Here is a 23,503-nt window from a genome sequence, read left to right as displayed (position 1 = left end):
ACAGAATTTTTTATTGTCTCATCACATTATGAAAAAATTCTAGGAATTGGGGATGTGTGGGATGAGTAAGTTTTCATATTTCTTAAGAAATTCTGTAAACTTCTAAAATATAGTTCTCAGTAAAAAATATTATCTTCCTAATGCCATTAATATCATATGCTTATTTTTAGTGCCTTCTAAATTTAAGTGTTTCCTATGTAGTTGGCTGTGTTTTAAGTGTACTTTTCCCAATTGCCTATTACTTATCAGAGAATTTAGAACTCAGTAGATAGCACACTTTTGGACTAGACAAGTCCCATTCTCTCATATACTGAAGAGGGAACTAGAGTTTAGAGAACCTAATTAGCAAGTGTCTAACATAATGCCTTAACATATTGGGCTCAAAAGCTATCTTATAGCATGCACGAATGAATTAATGTCAACCAATGCATTGAAAAATTGGCATCAATTCTTCTTGATCCTTACTCTCTTGGTTAAAGACCTAATACTGAGGCTTCAGCCTTTTATCATGATGTAATATGTTTTAAAAAGAGGTGTAAAGTCACACTAAGTGACAGACATTTGGCATGTCTTGGATCATACTGTCAGTATGAATTATGGAGACACAATTTTAGTTCTCTGAGTTTCCTAAACTTTGTTTCCCTTCATTGTGAGCAGTGACATGTTTGTGATTTCAAATGAACTTCCAAAGAACATTGTGAGTGGTAGACAGAGCAGCTGTTATGAGAAAACAGAATGTTTGACATTATAAAACCTGATAGGAATTTGGGGATACATTTTATATCGCCACAAACTTTTCTTTTTCTATTTCATTTTGAGAAAGGCAGAAAGATATTATATGTAGAAGAATACTACATTTGAATGTATGTACACAGATACATACATTGTGGGGACAAGGGGAATGTGTAACTCGCTCTTTTATGATAAGCTACTTGTCACTAAGTTGCACCATGTCTAGACATGTTTATAGACGACTTCCAAGGGCTTATCTATAGAAGGTCTACAAAGCCTACTAGCAGATAACATACTTCAAGGGAACAGAGAAACATTATTGACAATAAAATATCTGGAAGGAAGACTCACTTTGCTAAAGCATGAAGATGAAGCATATTTGTCCAATTGATCACTGGCAACTTATGGCTCAGTACTTTAGAGAAAATATGTTAGGGAAGAAAAAGAAAAAAAAAACAAATAAAAAATTAAATGAACTATCATTTCATTCAGAAGATTTTTTGAAAGGGATTCTTTCTCTTTCAGAAGGCACCAGCTATGGTTCTCTCATTGCAAGAGAACCTGTGTCAGCAATACCATCAAATGTGGTGGAAGCAGAGGTTTCTGGTGAGCTAGTGGGCAATACTGGGGTGATAAAGAGACTGGAAGTGACCTGAAGCAATCAAGGATTTATGATCAGAGGATGTCTTGCTGATCAGTAGAAATTTTGGATGTCATAGACCTTGAGAAACTTTGTCTGTGGAACACAGAAAATACCTACTTAACAAGTGGAAATTATTTTGAAGATGGTTCCAGATCTTTCACTAAAAGGCAGAGCCTAGAGCTTGATAATCTGTATTCTTGATGAAACAGTCTTATCTTTGTCTCTTGGAACAATAGCCTAATTATTACTGAGTTCGGTACATTAGAAACACAATGGAAAAATACCTTTAAATATAAATCATAAAGGCTTTTTAATGCTTCCTTTTACTTTATTGTATTTATTTCAACATATAGGCAAATTATCTTAACTTTAGCAACTAGAGAAATTGAGCACCTTTGATTTTCTAGGATTTTGTTTCTCAGTAAAAGAAATAAAATAGAAGATGCAAGTTATTTCCTCCTAAGGTTCTTTCATTATATAAGTACACTTCTTTAAATAATTCATTTTATCCCCACTGATTTAAATATGCCAACTTTAATCAACCATACTTTAAAAAACTCTTTTCTTCCTTCAAATTATGTCACCATTATTTAATTATTAAACTTGTTGGAACATGAAGTAAATTTTTAAAGTTATACAGGACATTGGATTGCTTGTTAGTTCACTGTATCAAATTTTACCAGTAATCCTTATATTTATACTTAGTCATGTCTTCTTTTGGAAAATCATTTATTAGAAAAACATGAAGTTAATTGATGATAACATAGGAAAGTAATTGTATGACTTCAGAGATAATAATGTTTTTAAAAATAGAATATAAAACTAACCAAAAATAAAAATAAATGAAACTTTTATTGAAAATTAAAGACTTTGATTTAACTAAAGACATAATAAGAGAGGTGAAGAAGTCATTAGGTGGAAAACATACTTGCAAAAGAAGAGTCTAGTCCTACAATTCTTAAAAACATAAAATAAAATAAAAAGGCTGTCCAAAAGAGGGAAAAATGCTTTTTATTATCACTTCAAAAGAAAGAGCCCAAATAATCAATGAATTTCAGAAAAAAATGATCATTATTAGTTATTATTTAAATCTCAATGAAACCATAGCTAACCTGGACACAAATCAGAATGGTAAGTGAAGATACCATGCATGACTAAAGATGTGGAAAAATGGAACTCTCCCACATTGTTCGAAGGAATGTTAACATTACATCATTGTTGAAAACTTGCTTGTCAATATCTACAAAACCTTCATACACATAATCACTATGACCTTAATTTCCATTTTTAATATATAACCATTTATCAGAATTTGTTTAACAGAAAATTCATGGCAGCATTGTTTGTACTGAACTTGTGGAAAAAAAACACAATCTCCATTAACAATGGAGTTTGATATAAGAATTTTGATATATGCATACAATAAAACAGTATCAAATTATAAAATTAAACATATTACTCTAAACTATAACATGAATGAATTCTACCCACAAAATATCAAAACAAAAGTCAGAAAAAAATAATTGCATATCTTAATAGTTCCATTTATATAAAAATAGACAAAACTAATCTATAGTCCTGGAAGTGTACATACTATATGGGAAGAGGTGATATTGGTGACTGTTAGGAGTAATAAAAGATACTTCTAGGTGCTGATGGTATTTTATTTCTTCACCTGTGATTTTATCAATCTATGCTACAGATAAGTTACTAGAAGCAAGCAAGGAAGCAAGCTTAAGTCTCTCCATTAAGGGGGAAATCTGAGCAGCTACTTCTATATACTTACTCAGCCAAACTCCAAATGTCTTTTAGCAAAGCTGGAAAATGCAGGAAAGTTATGCTTAATGCCAGTTTCAAAAAATAATTAATAATTAGAAGCAATTTTTGCTGAGAATATGCTTTACATGACTTTTAAACTCATTAAGATGTTCCCTGCCTTAAAAATCTGTCCATTGATTTAATTTGTCTGAAGGATAAATTAATTGATTGATGGATGTCCTGATTCTTTTTGTTTCCCAAAAAGCAAACCTAAAATCAAAATTATTATTCTTGTGTAGATCAAGCCATTGTTGTACTAAAAAAAAGTGTTTATGATTTTTATTACTCTACCCCTTTTACACCATAAGTGAGTCTACAATATAAATGAGACCAGTCAAGTACCTGTGTCCTTCAGGAAGTAAATATCAGGGTGAAATGCCATAGCTCAATATTTTATCATGAAATTACTGAAGTATAATTACCTTAACTATGTATTGGTGATATAAAAGGAATCATAGTCTTCTCTCCTGAAAAATTAATATCATTTTTGCATCTGGCTTTAATCTCTGTTATAAGTATATCAATGAAAATACAGACTTGCTTAACTTTCTTAGGTTTTTCTTTCCTAGCTAAATTGATTTTCATGTGGTTAATTCCCTTGGAAGTCTTTTTTTAAAAATAATTGTTATTTTTTTTAGTTTTAAAAAAGTAAAATATTTTATTAATAATTTCCATATTTATCACATTGAAATGGCAATATTTTACAAATATTGGTTGATAATTATTATTAAAATATTTTTTATTTTTATTTTAAAAAATGTGGTTACAAGAAAACTTCACATGACATGTGTAACTCTCACTGTATTTCTAAATTCTAAGAATTTTCACCTTCATAATACTAGAAAATGTCTACACTAATGAAAGGAACTGATTCAGAGCCATAACTGAATGCTAAACGTGCATATAAATTTGAAGGCACATAGATTTCATCATGATTCTTACAGCTCTGTCATCATGGCCAGATGGTGAGAAAATGTAATTGTGAACTCTGTGACTCTAGGCCTCTCTTCAATAGTCCTATTCCCTAGACCTAGGTCGCAGAAATTTCAGCTGAAGGCTCAGGTGAGTTAATTTACTTCATTTCTCCTTTTTACACTCATCGTTGTAACATAAATGATTTACTGGGCTCCCAGGAGGAATGCCTCTGGGGAGATAGGGGAGTCATAAATCCTAACACCACCTCTGTCATTTCCTAGGTCTTTCCCACATCCTGGAGAACAGAGTGCTTTCTTGTTATCCTTTTCACAAGTTCAATAAATAAGTATAGCACCAGAAGGGCCATAAAGAACTGAATCTGAATGCTCAGACTCATTTAGAAATTGCTCAAGCAGGAAGTCTAAAAGCAAGAACCACATCCCAGTCTGTGGTTCACCTATCCCCAATAAAAACACAAGCCATGGTGCCTATTTCAAAGCTGGGCAACTGTAGCTGACCCTGGAGTACATGGTACTTTTTAGTCCAATGAGGTGGTTTCTTATTACATACAAGATGGGTGGAAAGAGTATTTATTATAGCCAGATAAGAAGTAATCCTTTGGCTGTGATTCAGATGGATTTGAAAAGAATGATTTTCTTGGAAGAAAAATGAATCCCTTAACTGCTTTCTCCTGCCACCACCAAAGCACTAACAATGATTTACAGCAGCATGTTCCCTAATTTTCCATCTGCATATTATTTGGAAAGGGTAAAACTTATGGTAATGCAATGTGCAAATGAGTACAAACAAAATTTGCTTTCTTTCCTGCACACACACACTCAGGGTTTGTTTTTTTTTTTTTTTTTTTTAATGTGTAATCTATTTTCCTATAAGCCGTGTTTCAGTGAATTTCAGAACTAGGCTGCTCAGGAAACTCTTAGGAACCCATGATAGGTAAAACACCAGGAGACTACCTTTAAGTGAGACGAAAAGTAAATGGCAGCTTATTAGTTATTCTGTCAGAACATTCAAAGGCTTTTAGTTTTAAGACAAGTGAAAGGGAAAAAATCCTGTGATTCTGCCAGTTTAGATTACAGTAAGAAAAGAGGATAATCTTCTGCTAGTAGTTTGTAGCCCGTCAAAAACTTGGAAGGAATACAGGTAGAGCAAAGAGTGGGGCTTTCTTTCTCCAAATCAACTCTTCAGCAAGATTTGCTGCACTCTTCTCCCCCTTTGCATTTGGAAATATAAATTGTATGTACATAAATGATTATCATTCTTTTAAAACATGGAAAAACCATTACCGAAATTGCAATAACTATAGTCACAATCCAAGCATAGGGTGATATCAACCTGCTGCAAACTTGTAAGAAATACTGGTCTGAGAATGTGAGGACAAGGTCTACACTGCATGTTCCTCCTTTGATTAAGTTAACACCACCAATGAAGGGAAAATGTCTATAAGCATAATGCAAACCCCAAGCTAAGTTGGAGATGTATTTGTGATTAATTTGATATTTAGTCTTGAAATAGCGGTTTTCAAGTTGTGACAAAGAATGCTAGATAAGTGAAAAGAAGTTGAGTTCTATTCATATCTTCATGTCTTATTGTTTATGATAAAAATCATCTTTGGCATGCTGGAGAATAACCAGCACTATGTATTTGCTAAGTTATTTTCCTAAAGTCTCCATCAAATGGCTATTTTCTTAATGTCCCTTAGTGAGATTAGTAAATCATATAGGAAAGAGGTAAATTGGGTATTACATGTCTGAAAAATAGAATTCCAGTGAGTAAGAAGATATCTGTTAACCTCACTCTGCTGGGCTCCCTTAATCAGCATCAAATTTCAGGATTATTTTTATTTTTGCTCTGGATACAGCCTGTTATAATCAGACAATTTGTGTGCCAAGTGCTCTGCTTCCTGTTTGAAGATTTCACTTACAAGAAAACCCTTTTGGCTTGCTGGAAATGGGACACAGCATTTCAATATTTCTACAGTTTTCAATAACTGATGTTCAGTGTCATATGTGTGTGCTGTGTACATGGCCCAAATTAGTATAGGGCAAGAATTTTAATCACTGAATAGAAACTAGAACTATTGGCAAAGACTCACAGTTATTGTATCTAATTTGAGGAAAGCAGATTGTTACTTGAGAATTGACTGGAGGTTAAAAAATGCTAACATTAAGTGCATTTTAGCAGGAACATTGGCAGTTTATTCTTCCTTAATTTACTCAGATACTGCTGATTTTATTTTACTTTATTTTCTAAGAAATAGTATGTTTGATTTTTCCCTCTTTGGATCCAGGTACTTCTACAGATGTGAAAGCAATCTGTACCTATTGGCTAAATTATCGAAGCAGAAGAGAATAGTACCTCCTTGCCCCAGGCTTCCTCTTTTTTTAAAACAAAAAATTTACAGATATACCAAAGCTTTGGGAAAGATGGTGGTCTCTGAGAAGGCATTTTGGAGCCAGAGCACAACAGGGAGTGTAATCAATGGTTAGATCTCAGTATTCCTGAATCCTGGCTCATCCGCCTCATGCATTTATGTGTGAGAGTTATTTCTTATACTTGGCCTACAACTTTTATATTTTGTTTTTGTCTTGAAGAAAGAGATCACCCTTTTTAAAAATAATTTTTATCTCCAAATTGTTAAGAACCAATGACTTGTAATGATACTATCATGGCAATAGTATCAGTAGTAAAATTTTGCTGAAATTTGTAAAAAAAAATTAAGAAATAATTATATATATCTTCAAGTTTATGATTATCTATTAAACATGTCAACATGTTATCCTCTGTCTGACACATCAATATTATCAGGAGATTCCAAAGTACTTCAAGTCAATCAAAATCTCAAAGATGGGCACTATTCTAAATGCATTACATATTTTGTCTAATTTAAATTCCCAAATAACCTTATAGTTGAGTTCTATTTTTTATGCTAGTTTCACAAACAATGAAACAAATGTAGAAGAAATTGCATCACACACTCATATCCTATAGTTAGTTATTTGACTTACCATGAGTTTATTAACCAGTGTAGCTATGTTGCCTTGAGAATAAAGATGATATATTTCAGAGAAAAGTACACATTTCAAGGTTCATATCTTGGATTGAGATAACACTCAGAACACAGGTTAAAATTTCTTTTTTTCAATATTAGATTCCCCAAACTTCTATTTCTGTAATGGCTCTCAATCCCTCAGTCACATCAGCAGTTCTAGTGATGAGAGTAAGTTTCATTCTCTTCCCTCATACTTGTCCCCTCAATTTTCTCTCCAGAGAGAAAACTGTTTTATAGTCAATGTTAAAAATTAGGATAGTAGAGATGTGGAACATTTTTTTTCTATTTGTTGATTAATTGTATATCATCTTCTGAGAGGTGTATGTTCAGTTCTTTGGCCCATTTGTTGATGGGTTGGGCTATTTTTTTTTGTGTGTGTGTGTGTATGTTTATCTTTTTGTGTTCTTCATATACCCCTAAAGATTAGTGCTCTATCTGATGTGTGAGTGGTAAAAATTTGCTTCTAAGATGTAGGTCCTCTATTCACCTCACTGATTGTTCCTTTTGCTGAGAAGAAGCTTTTTAGTTTGAATCCATCCCATTTATTGATTCTTGATTTTAATTCTTGTGCTATAGGAGTCTAATTAAGGAAGTTGGGGCCTAATCCGACATGAAGGAGATTTGGGCCTAGTTTTTCTTCTAATAGGCACAGTGCCTCTGGTTTAATTCCTAGATCTTTGATCCACTTTGAGTTGAATTTTGTGCATGGTGAGAGATAAGGGTTTAATTTTATTTTATTGCATATGGTTTTCCAGTTCTCCCAGCACCATTTGTTGAAGAGGCTGTCTTTTCTCCAATGTATGTTTTCTGTGCCTTTGTCTAATATAAGATAACTGTAATTATGTGTGTTAGTCTCTGTGCCTTCTATTCTGTACCATTGGTCTACCAGACTATTTCGGTGCTAATACCATGCTCTGTAGTATAGTTTGAAGTGTTTTATGGTGATGTCAATGCCATGTGCTTTACTCTTCTTGCTAAGAATTGCTTTAGCTATTCTGGGTCTCTTATTGTTCCAGATGAATTTCATGATTGCCTTTTCTATTTCTATGAGAAATGTCATTGGGATTTTGATTGGAATTGCATTAAATCTGTATAGTGCTTTTGGTAGTATGGTCATTTTGATTATATTGATTCTGCCTATCCATGAACAAGGTAGACCTTTCCATCTTCTAAGGTCTTCTTTAATTTCTTTCTTTAGTGTTCTGTAGTTTTCACTGTGAGGTCTTTTACTTCTTTTGTTAGATTAATTCCCAAGTACTTTTTTTTTTTTTGAGGCTATTGTAAATGGGGTAGTTTTCCAAATGTTCAACATCTCCAGCAATTAGAGAAATGCAAATCAAAACTACTCTAAGATTTTATCTCACTCCAATCAGAATGGCAGCTATTAAGAACACATATGACAATATGTGTTGGTGAGGATGTGGGGGAAAAGGCACTATCATACATTGCTGGTGGGACTGCAAATTGGTGAAATATGGAAAGCAGTATGGAGATTCCTTGGAAAGCTATGAATGGAACCACCATTTGGCCCAGCCATCCCACTTCTTGGTCTATACCCAAAGGACTTAAGAACAGCATACCACAGGGACACAGCCACATCGATGTTTATGGCAGCACATTTCACAATAGCTAAACAGTGGATCCAACCTAGATGCCCTTCACTAGATGAATGGATAAAGAAAATGTTGTAAATATACACAATGGAATGTTACTTGGCAATAAAAGAGAATAAAATCATGGCATTTGCAGGTAAATAGGTAGAGTTGGAGAAGATAATTCTAAGTGCAATTAACCAATCCCAAAAAACCAAATGGCCAATATTTTCTCTGATATAAGGAGGCTAATTCATACTGAGATTGGGAGGGGGATCATGGAGGATTAGAGGAACTCTAGATAGGGCAAATGGGTGGGAGGGAAAGGGAGAAGGAATGGGGGTAAAAATGATGGTGGAATTAGATGGATATCATTACCGTAAGTACACATATAAAGACCTGAGTGGTGTGAATATACTGTACATACAACCAGAAAAAAAATTAGGATGGTAAATGGGTGTCCCTCTGTACTCCATTCCTTTGTCCCTGTGCTGTGGTGGGAAGCTGTAGAAGTTACCTGTGGTATCATGGTGTCCTGTTTCTGTTTACTGAGAAATAGAAATTCAGTTTCACTACACACAAAATAGCTATTCTTACTAAAGAGGTTGAAAGATGTTGCTCTCCATAGCTGCCGTGTGGCTAAGAACACAGATTGATTGCAAAACAGTCAAATGAGCCAAACTGAATTAGCACATACTTCTCTGATTAAAAAATAAGTTAGGCATCTAGGAGTTGAGAAGTCATTCTGAAACAAATTGAATGCTCTATAAAATATGGATACAGAGGCTTTCTTCTGTATTAATATGTTTTTCAAATTTCTGAATAAGAGTATGTATGCACATACACTTTTAGTAATTGCTTTAGTAGAGCTAAAGGACCACATGAAAATATAAAAAGAGATTTTTGGATAAGGATTGATAATTACAGGCACATCTGGCATGGGAGAAGAAATCTGTCATACACAGAAATACTGAAAAATTGAAGATCGGTATAGTAATATCTTAACCTATTGTTAGTGTGTTTTATGTGTTTGGACTTTGTTGTATAATTTGGGCAACAAAAAATGCAAGCATAGTCATTTATTCAAAGTCAAAATAATCTTTGATTTGCACATAAACACAAGGAAAACATCTTTTGTAAAACTAATATCTTCTAAACCATAAAAAAGATTAGTTAGTAGCTAAGAAAAAATAAATCTGTTACATTGAAAATACTTTTAGTTAAAGTAGTTGTAGGGGCTAGGTTGTGCTTGCCTAGCATGTGTGTGGCACTGGGCTCAATTCTCTGCACCACATTAAAAAACAAATAAGCCAAATAAAGGTATTGTGTCCATCTACATCTAAAAAAAACTATTAAAAAACAATAGTTGTAGATTTGTATAAAGTTATAGTATGATTGCTTTTGATTGTACAGGTAGATCATTTTGTATTAATAATAGAATTTATCGATCATTTTGTAGTGGTTGGCATATAAAACATTTCATTCAATAGGACTCATTATTATGGAGATGTGTTGAAGATATTGACAATGTATGCCACCATTTTAATAATAACATTTTGCAGCAATGTCTTATATATGCATAAATAAGACACTATTATTTAGATGATGATACTTATGAATTGCTACACATAATTTTCAGATTCAATTACAAATTATGTCTATAATAGGAGCTGGAGACTCAATAACATGTTGGGAAATTCTGAAGCAATGCAAAGGCAGCTCACTATATAATTTCTTCTTTAATAGTAAGCCCAAGAGTAAAGGGAATATAATTGTTTTTATTTAATATATTACAAAATATATTAAATTTTTGTCATATTAAGTTTATATTATTAGTAGTAGTATGACAAATATTGTTTTTATTTATATATAATGCCTCACTTGTATAACAAAAATCTTGGCTCCTCATGACTTTTTGAGTTACAGTTAAATCTTGGGCTTTAGAGAAACTATTGCACTTTTGCTTTGATTTGGCATATAAAATTGACACATAAAAAATGATTCTCCATGACTTTATATGTAAAATTATTCCTAATACTAAGCTCTTATTTTCAGGAATATTTAATAGACAACAATGGAAATTGCCATCTCTATTTACTCTCAATACTGATAATCATATAAAATCTAGTTATTTAGTATACAGAGATCGGTTACCTAATATACCACTACACAGCTTTCTTTCATAGTCAAAATTATTTTACAATAGCATTGTCTTCCATTTGAGATTAAATTATCATAATGTAAAAGCATGTAATATAATGCAGATTTTGAAAATTACTCAGAAGCTGGAGAAATGAGTTGTTTTATCCCTTATTTGAGCTGAATATATTGATAGAAATTCTATTCTGAGAATAGAATCTTCTTCAACATGTTCTTGATGATCAATAATTTTTATAACTAGATCAGCAATTTTTCCATAGATGCATTAGTCTTTATGTTGGCACAGTAATACTTTAAATATAGATTTAAAAGACTACTGTCACAAATAATGTTGTCAGTGCTCAGATGCAGAAGGACTTCAACAGTGTATGAAAAAAACCCAATTGTTGTAGAGAGGAAAGGGGCAAATAATTGCAGGGATTTAGGGAAATGATAATGAAAAAAAGCAAGTTTGATAATGGGAAAAAATGAGACTGGATTAGTAACATGAAAATGCTAGTTAACAGTAAGAGATATTATTTAGAAACAAATGCAAGATTCAGCCTTGAAATAAGCAGTAATAATTATATTGATATTTATTAAGCATATATACTTAATTGCCATTAGAACTTATGCTGATCTTAAAATAAAACGTGTGTGTGTGTGTGTATTCTCTAAGGATACCTTTTATTACTAAAATATTTTTTTTCACTTTCTAAGTAAAAACCTTAAAACTTATTGGGAAGATGATTAAAACTTCTGGGAATGGCATTAGCAATATCAACCAATCCTAAATATTGAACTATTTTCTAGGTATGTGATTTATTTTTTATTTTTTATGGACATAATACTTTTATTTTATTTTTATATGGTGCTAAGGATTGAACCCAGTGCCTCACATGTGCAAGGCGAGCACTTTGCCACTAACCTACAACCCTAACCCAGTATATGATTTATTAAGCATACAGACACACACACACACACACACACACACACACACACACATACACACCCCATATATGTGCACCTACCTTACAATGCAGTCAGTCATTGAGCAAATTTCTCTATAGATTCTCCAGTTTTGTATCAGTTTAATTTAAATGTAACCATATTAGTCTCTAACATACATTTTTCAGTTAAAGATTCTGACCCAGAGATTTTGTTGTATCAAGTAAATGCATGTGCAACACATTTCAAAATAATAGCCTAACCTTTCAAAGAGAAGCCAGAATCCAGAATGCTGTATCTACTTACTATATTGCTAAAATTCCAAAAGCATGCTAAAAATCGGCAAGTAAATCCCAAACCCTAGATTATCCTACTGGGGAAAACAAGAGGGTTAAAACAATCATAAATATATACATACCATATGAGTATCTACTTGATGTTCAGAGAAGATAACACAAGGAGATGAAATGATGTGTTTCAACTGAGTCATAATTAAAAACACTCCATCGATAATCCATAAAAGGTTTGTGGTAATGTGAGAGGTCTCATTTACAGAACTATCATAATTCAGGGTTGGCATTTGGCTTTACTTTGGTCACCAGGTCTGTTCTAAGTTATTATTACACATGCTAAAGACTGAGTTGCTGCATTGATAGAAGCCAGTTTCCATATTAATGTTAATTGACCATTGGCTTGAGATGCACCCTAGAGTCCATAAAAAGTTATCTTATATGGAGCATTGTATTTGCATTATCTAAGAATTTTACTGTCTTTTAAAGTAAAATCATATACTCAGATGTATGCGACACACACACACACACACACACAGCAGGCAGGTTGCCAAAATATCCTAAAATAAGGGCCCAAATCCCAAATTAAAGCAAGCTAAACTAATAATTTAATATCTAAACTGTCCCATTTATGAAGTCTTTCAAAAAGAGATTATACGTTGAATATCAAAGTGGATATTTTTGATCTCACATTATTTCCACTTGGATTTTGATTTTATAGATAGGATGAAGTGTGTATGCTTTATTCCTTCATATCTTCATATCTGTGGATGATTTATAGTCATTAACATTGTTGACATAGCACTAAATGATATAAAAATATCAACTTTGGGACTGAGTTAATTCAGTTTGATTCTCTTTATTAGTTAAATGAAGTTTTATTTATCATTCCCAACCTTGAACTTATAACCATTAAACTTCTGAGTTGCATTTCTTTAGGTAAGATGGCATAAAAAGTGTTCATAAATATACTTTTTTCAGATATAATGACATCTACATACTGTCTCACTGCTGCTTCAGTTCAGATAGCTTAAAGAAACTATTTTTTTGTGTACAGTGTGCATATAAAATGACAGCTTTCTAAAAATAACTAGGAGTGATTCATGTGTTACTATGCTCTGTGTTACAGCATAAAAGGGCATTAAGTCTGCCTTTGATATTAACTTATTGATGCAGTATTGTCTTGAAGGAAACATCAGTTCTGAATGTGAACACTTCTACCTTTCATCCCCATTTAGAGGTCAGGTTTTTTGTTGTGTTTTAAAGAACAAAAATTATAGATTGTTAATTTTAATTGATTTCCATACTTCATAACTTAAAATTAACTAAGGAAGACCTATTTTAATTAAGTACTCTAAGAAGCTATTTAGAACCTAAATAAAATAGTATATGTTATACTATAAGATATTACGTTAAAGCCCCAGAAAATGAGCATTTGGAAGGTATGGTCTAAAGTTTTTTTTTTCAAATTTTATTCAGTTTTGAATTTTATTTATATGTATAAATCACATCTAAACAGAACACATCTCATTCTTCTTAGAAATTCTCTACAATGAGAAATGTGCAATGTTGTTGTTGTTTCATTAAAATGTTCAAAATCTCTAGTAATTAGATAAATGCAAATCAAAACTACTCCAAGATTTTCATCTCATGCCAGTCAGAATGGCAATTGTCAAAAATACAGACAACAATAAATTTTGGCAAGGATGTAGGGAAAAAAGCACACTCATACATTGCTGGTGGGACTGCAAATTGCTGCAACCAATCTGGAAAGCAGTATGGATATTCCTTAGAAAACTTGAATGGAACCACCATCTGACCCAGCTATCCCACTCCTCGGTCTATACCCAATGACTTAAAGTCAGCATATCATAGTAATGCAGCCACACCAATGTTTATGGCAGCTCAATTCACAATAGCTAAACTGTGGAACCAACCTAGATGCCCTTTGACAGATGAGTGGATAAAGAAACTGTGGTATATATACACAATGGACTATTATTCAGCATTAAAAGGGAATAAAATTATGGCATTTTCAGGTAAATGGATGGAGTTGGAGAATATCATACTAAACGAATTAAGCCAATTTCAAAAAACCAAAGGCCGAATGTTCTCTCTGATAAGCAGATGCTGACTCATAATGGGGGGGTGTGCATGGGAAAAATGGAGGTACTTTGATTGGGCAAAGGGGAGGGAGGGGGAGGGAGGCGTATGGGAGCAGATGGACATTATTACCCTAGGTACATGTATGACTGCACATATGGCGCAACACTACATCGTGTACAACCAGAGAAATAAAAAGTACTGCAATTGTGTACAATGGATTAAAATGCATTCTGCTGTCATATATACTTAATTAAAATAAATACATAAATTTTTAAAACATCTTTAAAAAATGGACTTACGAAGATATCAGAAAAAAACATCAACACTCTTCTCCAATATGATGATGGAACAAATCATTAGGTTGCAATTCTTCTGATCTTGACCTTGGGATGACCTATTAGTTTTCAAAGTTATATTATGTACATATATCTAGTGTGATTCCTAACAACTGTATCTGAAACATACTAGATTAGCCAATTATCAAGAATTTGATTTAATATCATGTCCCAAATATTATCAGTTCTGTTCCAGTTTTGGGTTAAAGAGAGGAAAAGCACTCAACTCTATCAGTTAAAGTCAGAGAAGCTAAAAATCTTAATATATGGGATATATATGAACTCCAAAAATAAATAGCAGGAAGTTTGGGGTGGACTATAAGAATTTAAGGTAATACTGAATCAATGGTAAAGTCACCTATATATTTCTTCTTCCGGGAATTCTTGGCCTGGAATCAAAGGAGTCTCAAAAGGAAGGGTGCACTGGCAAATGTAAAGAGCACTTTGGAGTTGCTCTCCAGTTCAAGCCTGAAGAGAAGAGAAGGAGATGTCCTAGCTACAACTTCAAGAGAGCAAGACACATGGCCATCTACAACCCTGAGGGTGTTGAATCTCCTCTGATTCTGGGAGAAGTTATGAGCATGATGATTGTGGTAAGTCTCTGTTATCTTTCTTTTTCTGTTCACTCTACATTGGTCCTGGATTCAGGCACAATGACAGAGATTGTGCAACAGTGCAAGGTAAAACCCTAACATTCTACCTGAATCATGGAAAAGGTGACTTTCAGGGAATGAGAAATTACTAAGAATCTCACAGAGAGGAAGAAACTTGAAAAGAAAGTCTATAAAGTTATTTTTAAACTCAGTTTGCTCTCCCTGCTCACGTGATTCCTATGCTCAAATCTATCCTAAATAGCAACAAAAGACCTTGAGAACTAAACTACTAAACTAAGCCACATTGTTCCCAGACCACCATCTTCCCAAAGAATGATTTTGAAAATACAGTGCAAGCATGGCTGGTTGGAATTTTCTGCACAAAGTTAGTCAAATTTAATGTCTGATAAATCAAAGGTTGAACATCCACATGTTTTAGAAAAGGTTAGAATCTCATAACACAAATTTAAAAGTTTCTAGATGCATTAAATTATTCAGCATATAAAAGTCAAGAAAAATATTTGCAGGCACATAATACAAAAATCAATGCATATCAATGATGATATGATATGTAAGTTAGAATTACTTGACAAAAACTTCAAGGTAACTACTGAAGATCACTCCAACAGGTAATAGTGAACATTCTTGAAACAAGTGGAAAGATAGTAAAGATCAGCAAATAAATTAAATATATAAAGAAAAATCAAATAGGAATATTATCACTAAAATACACTGACACATGTGAAAAAAAAAACAGCCACTGGATGGCTTGAAAAGCAGAATAGAAATGACACAGAGAAAATGAACTTGCGTATAGATCAATAGAAATTAATATAAATGATTTGTTGTTCCTTAGTCAGCTTTATATTACTATGTAACAGATATCTGAGATGATCATTTCAGAAGGGGAAAGGTTTACTTTGGCTCACAGTTTTGGAAGTTTAAGTCCATAGTAATTTTTCCTTATTGCTTTTAGGCCTGTGACAAGACAATAATACATCATGAGAGGAGCATGCCACAGAGGAAGCTAGTAAACTCATGTCAGCCAGGAAGCAACAATGAAGAAGAAGATCTAGAGTCACAATATTCCCTTCAAGGACACTCCCAATTCTTAAATTCCTTTCATTCAACCCACCTGTTAAAGGTTCCATGACCTCCAAATAGAAAGTTTACCTCAGAAGTAATTGAAGAAAGAATGTGTGAAACAAAAATTTTAAAGTGTATAATGAAAAAACAGAAAAAACTTATAGCATATAAGTCTACATCCAGTGAAAATATTCTTTAGGAATGAAATTCAAGTAAGCATCCTTTCAGTTGTAGTTATAAGATTTGCACTAAATGAATCACTAAGAAATGTTTCCAGCCACAAAGGTACTGGAAATAAACTTAGATCATCAGGATTGAAGGAAGAGCTGCAGAAATGATAAGTACCAGTGTAAATATAATAAAGTATTATCTCTGATGAATCTCTTTAAAACACAGTTGCTGGATAAATAAAAACTATATAAATTTATCTGATGGAGTTTCAATGTATGTAAGGAAAATATATGACAACTTCAACATAGTGAAGAGGTAAAGAAACATAGTAAGCAAGATATCTGTTTCTATTTTTATTGTAATCCCTAAGATAATCATTAAAAGAGCTATGCAAAGACACAAAGAAAACACACAACAAATAAAAGGAAACAAAAAAGTGAGAACAGCAGAAAGGTAATAATGATGCAAACAACCAAAAATTTAATGTCTAAATTTAAAGATATTGATAATATCATTGTATTGAATATAAATGCGCTAACACCAATAAGAAATGATTGTTAGTTCCATTCAAGTTATTACATGAAAGAAATCTCTTTTTTTCTGTTGGTGAAAAATATCCCATTGTGTTGTATATCTACCACATTTTCTTTATCCACTTCTTAGGTGATGGACACCTACATTGTTCCCATGTGTTGACTAATGTGAATATTGCTACCATAAACATGGGAGTGCAAATGTTTCTTTTACATACTGATTTCCTTTCCTTTGGATATATACCCAGGAGTGGGAGTTCTATACCATATGGTGGTTATATTTTTAAGTTTTTGAATAACTTCCAAGATGTTTTCCATAATAGCTGTACTAATTTACATACCTACCAATTGTGTTCATTCACAGGTTGCCTTTTCTCCATATTGTCACTAGTACTCATTGTCTTTGGTGGTTTTGATAACAGGGATTCTTACTGGGGTGAGATGATACATGCAGTTGTTGTTTTGATACTTAATGATGCTGAGATTTTTTCATGTATCAGCCATTTGTGTGTCTTCTTTTGAGAACTGTCTATTTAAATCTGTTGATAATTTTTGATCAGATTATTTGTATTTTGCTATTCCACTTCTGGAATTACTTATATATTCTGGATATTAATCCCTTGTCAATTGTATAGATGGAAGTATTTTCTCCAATTCTATAGGTAGTCTACACTCTGTGCTGATTTTTCTTTTGCTTTCCAGATTTTTCTAACTTTTTAGTTGCATGGGATCCCATTTATCTATTTTTTGCATTTATTTCCTGTGATTTTGGAGACTTATCCAAAATATACTTTCTTATTGTGAAATTATGGAGCATTTCCCCTGTTTTCTTGCAGTAGTTTCATAATTTTAGAACTTACACTAAGTCTTTAATTAATTTGAGTTATTATTATTTGTATTTGTATTTGTATTTGGTTTGGGGATTAAACTCAGGGTTTCTTTACCACTGAGCTACTTCCCCAGCTCAAATCCCTGCCTTTTAAATTTTGAGACAGTGTCTCACTGAGTTGCAGATGGTCTCACCACATTTCTGAGGTTGACATCAATCTTGTGATCTTCCTGCTTGAGCCTCCCATATTGATGAGATTACAGGCATATGCCACTGTACCTGACCTGAAATGATTTTTTGTAAATGGTGAGAAACCTAATTGTATTTTTCTGCATGATGACCCCAGCTTTACCACCACCATTTATTGAAGAGACTCATCCTTTTTCCAATAAAGGTTCTTAACAAATTTGTAAAATATAAATTGATGTGGATTTGTGCATTTACTTCCAGGTTCTCTATTCTTTGCAATTAACAATGTGTCTGCATTTACTCCAAAGCCATGACAATTTGATGAATACTACAGATTTGCAGCATATTTTGATGTCACATGGTATAACATCTCCTGCTTTGTTCTTTATGATAATTGCTTTAGGTATTTGAAGTGTTTTTATGGTTCCATAAAAATTTTAGGATTTTTTTCTATTTCTGTGAAGAACATCATTGGTATTTTGGCAAAGATTACATTGAACCAATAAATGAATCACTTTAGGCAGTACATACATTTTTTTCTATATTGATTCTTTTCATCCATGAACATAAAATGTCTTTTCATTTTTGTGCATGTGTCCATCATTTAATTCCATAATGTTTTTTAACTGTTGTTGTAAAGATTTTTTTACTTCTTTTTGAAATTTATTCATAAGATATTTTGTTTCTTTATTTTTGCTCTTTTAAATGGAATTGCTTTTAATGATTTTTATTTCAAACAGCTGGTTGTTGGCATATAGCAATGCTATTCATTTTTTTCACGTTGATTTTGATCTTTAAGCTTTGCTGAAAATACTAATTATTAAAGTTTTTGTGGGGTGGAGTCTTTATAGTTTCCTCTATATAAGATCAGGTTACCTAAAAAGAATGACTATTTGAGTTCTTTTCCAATTTGGATATCTTGATTTCTTTATCTTGCCTGATAATTCTGGCTAAACTTTCTAATACTATGTTGAATACAAGTGATGAAAATGGGCATCCATGTGTTTTTATAGATCTTAGAATGGAAATGATACTGTTGGTGGGCTTGTTATATGGTCTTTATTATATTCTTACACTGTAATTTAGATTGCCTAATTCTATAAGTTATAATGGTTGATAGGACATATAATTAGCTTTATTTTTATTTTAAAGCTTATTTGTTAATTCATACATGCATTCATTAAAAGTGTCACTTACTGAACTCTTAATGAACATCAGATTTAATCCCAATATATTCAATAAGAAATAAGATTACTTGGGCTGGGATGTAGCTCAGTGGCAAAGTGTCTGCCTTGCATTTGCAAAGCCCTGGGTTCGATCCCCAGTTCCAAAAAAAAAAGACTCCCCCCCCCCAAAAAAAAAAAGAAAGAAGACTACTTAAGGAAGAATTCTTTATTGGATACTTGGAAATATGAGGCAAAACTACTGCCTTGTATTCTACTCTACATCAAGATGCATCATTATGGAAGCTCAAATCCCATATCATGCTACATACATATGGTCATATGGTAAAATTCTTTTGAAAAAAAAAACAGAAAAATCTTAGAATAGTAAAAGCTTTAGTGCTAAAAGAAAGGAGAACCTAATAGAAAGGTAGAGTATAGGAATACTCACTGGAATCAGTAATATTCTAATTTAGAGGAAGGAGAGCTAAACACAAACATTTGCTTACTGTTCTTTATTCAAGTACACTTGCACAGTTATATAATACATATTATATAACATGATACTTGTACATTTTTTGTGTTATAATATTGTTATACAAATAAAGTTTAAATTAAACTTTACAGTGGAGGGCAGAGAAAACCAAGATTCCATAGACCTTCAATTTCTTTTTGAAGGCTTAACATGATTAATATTTATAATGAACACACAATAAGGAAAAGAATGTGAAAACAATAAAACACTGGATCTTCTTTATGTCATTCACTTATTCGTTCTCTCAAAAAATAACAATATGAATAACTGAATAATAGAATTATAGGATGAGAGACAAATTTTTTCTTTTATGAAATTATGATTGAGAATATAGTTTTCACACAGTGTCTTTCCTTAGCAATATATTAAATCTGTCAGATCTCTAAATGCATTTTTCAACATTTTATGTTCTATTAATGCTGACATTGGGAATCTCAGTACTCAGTATGATTTTCCTTTTGAGGATTTAATATTTTATAAGAGTTTTGAGTTCACAGTGGAATTAAGAGGAAGATACATGAAGTTCCTATATATCTTTTGTGCTCTCACTAACACAGTCTCTTCAGTTATCAATATATATCAGCAGAGTGGACCATTTGTCACAGCTGGCAATTCTACAATGAGACAGCCTATTGCCCAAATTCCATAGTTTACATAAGGGTTCAATCTTGGTGCTGTACATTATACAGGTTTGGACATTGTATTGTGATATATATTTACAATATCATCAAGATAATTTTCTCAAATTTATAAATCCTCTCTGTTACACCCATTCCTCACTTACTCTTCCCACTTTCCAAGAACCACTTATCTTTTTACTCTGTCTTGCCTTTTCCAGAATGTCACATAGTTGAAATCATGCAGTATATTGGCATTTCAGAAAGATCTTTCACTTAACAATTTGTATTTAATTGTCCTCCATTTCTTTTTCTTTTTTACAAAATATTTTTAGTTGGACATAATACCTTTATTTTATTTATTCTTATGTGGTGCTGAGGATCAAATGTGAGGCAAGTGCTCTGCCACTGAGCCACAACACTAGTTCCCTCCATTTCTTTGAGTGCCTTAATACCTCATATATATATTTTTGTTTTGAATAACATTGTATTATGTGGATTGCTACAGTTTATTTATACATTCTCCTACTGAAGGATATCTATATTGTTCAAAGTGTTATCAGTTTTGGATAAAGCTACTATAAACATATGAGGACATGTTTGTGTGTTGGCACATGTTTTCAGCTCCTTTGGGTAAATTCCAAGGGGCCTGATTTCTACACTTATGTTAAGAGTATGTTAAGGGGGTTGGGGATGTGGCTCAAGCAGTAGCCGGCTCGCCTGACATGTGTGCATCCCAGGTTCGATCCTCAGCACCACATACAAAGATGTTGTGTCCACCGAAAACTAAAAAATAAATATTAAAATTCTCTCTCTCTCTCTCTCTCTCTCTCTCTCTCTCTCTCTCTCTCTCCCTCTTCTCTCTCTCTCTCTTTAAAAAAAGAGTATGTTAAGTTTGGTAAGAAACTGTCAAATTGTCTTCTAAAGTAACTATATTATTGTGTATTCTCACAGTTGATGAATGATAGTACCTATTGTATTACAGTCTTGTTAGCATTTGGTGTTGATATTGATTTTTCTCATATAGATTTTCTACATCTTTTATTAGGTTTATAAACAAATATTTCATTTTCAGTGATGCTAATATAAATGATGTTGTGTAATTAATTTCAGATTGCATATTTTCATTGCTGGTATAATTAGAAAGCTATTACCTTTTGTATTTTAATTCTGTATCTTGCAGCTATGCTATAATTGATTTTTATTTTCAAACTTTTATTTTTTTGTCAACTTTCTTGGATATTCTACAAGAATGATCATGCAATTTATTACCACAAACATGAGTGTCTTTTAATATTAAGTTAGACAATCTCTATGTTTCATTTTTTGAATGTTTCGTGTTTCTGAAAGAAAAAATTTACTAAATAATTTAGCCTAGTAACGTTTTAATAAAAATATTGATTGATTGAACTTGTAAACTCATTTAAAATAAACTAATTTGAAAGTCTGATTCAGCACTCATAGAGTTAGTACTCTAAGCTAACTACTTTTCTAGAGTGCATTTGTATTAGTACATTTAAAGAAAACTATTAGCATTCATCAGCAATAGATCAGAAAGACAATGTCTCTGACACATATTTGTGTGAAATCAAATTTCATATTTTAAAGAATGAAAATAATTTTCATATCTACAGATAAAGTAAAAATGACCATTACATTCTCATCTCCCAGTATATCATTTAACTATCCTTTCCTATTTGTATTTTAATTAATTGCAATAATTAGTTTACGAAAATAGTGAAATATACTTGACTGACACTTTGAATATAAAAGTATAAGACCATGCTAGCTTAAAATAATATTTTGTATTTTTTCAGTGTTAGTAAAATTTGTTAAAATGCACATGTTTAATTAATAGTCTTGGATGTTTATTTAATATTCTTTTGTACAAATCTGTATGCTACACCATATGAGAATAAGTGTAATACTTACAAGTGCTGCAGGAATTGCCTTTTGTAAATATATTTTTGTTTTCTCAGGCAAAGCAACTACTGTATGCCTCTTTGAGCCAATCTCAGTAGGTATGCCCTGTAGGGGAGGTTACGCGCACACACACACACACACACACACACTCACACACTTTTTTTTCTCTTGGTCTTGACATTTATATTTTATTTCTTAAACCCAGATCATTTTTGTTCCAGATTTTTCTTTATTCAGTGTTTTCTTGTTAGTCCCTTATAATTATATGTAGTATGAGATTCATTATGACTTATTCATACATGCAAATAACATAATTTACTCCATTTCATTACTGGGTACTCCTCCTTCCCTCCTCTCCTCTCTCCCTTTCTTCCTCTACTTTACATTTTCAATGATGATTAATAGAGCAAACTATTTGGAAAGGTCCCCTGGAATTTTGTCATCAAAGAAAAGAAATTATTTTGCTTGTAATGGGAAGTTTAAGACATACCATTATTAATGCTATACAGGAGGAAATAACATAATTCCTAAGTGACATGAAAAGTGCTAAAAGGAAAATGATCAACTTGTCAAGTCTGATCAAATAATTGAGAAGGTGGGCTGTTATGCTTCCATATGAATATTTTTGATATAATTCTAAATCATTCATAGCTTTCTTTATCATGTACTTCTCTTTTTAAAAGAAACTTTGTGGGCTGGGGATGTGGCTCAAGTGGTAGCACGCTTGCCTGGCATGTGTGGGCTGCTGGGTTCAATCCTCAGCACCACATTAAAAAATACAATAAAGATGTTGTGTCCACCAAAAACTAAAAAATAAATATTAAAAATTTCTCTCTCTCTCTCTCTCTCTCTTTAAAAAAAAGTAACTTTGTATCCCTATTCTTTCATGATAAGTTTTGCATGCATTAATATTTTATACATATCAGAGCAAAAGGGCTCATAATATCATCATTTATATGATGATAATTATAATTATTTTAACTTAAACTAAGATAAATCTGTGGGTATCCAGGTATTTCTGAATGTCAATGAGGCTATTTAATCATGACTAGAAAATAAAAAGATTTTTAAGCCTGCTATATTTCATATTATCCAAATATTTAAAACAAGTTTCTTTTCTAAGTGAAAAAAAAATTAATACAATATTTTCAGTTTGGGTGGTTAAAACAACAGACATTATTTAGTGGACCAGAAGTGTTCATCTGACCCATGAAAAATTCATTTCAAATATCTGCTCTTGAACTTTTCCTCACTTTTATTTTTCCTAAATCTTGGT

The sequence above is a fragment of the Urocitellus parryii genome, chromosome 3, assembly GCF_045843805.1.
Source record: "Urocitellus parryii isolate mUroPar1 chromosome 3, mUroPar1.hap1, whole genome shotgun sequence".
In the NCBI taxonomy this organism is placed as follows: Eukaryota; Metazoa; Chordata; class Mammalia; order Rodentia; family Sciuridae; genus Urocitellus; species Urocitellus parryii.
Note: the sequence above shows the minus strand (reverse complement) of the source record.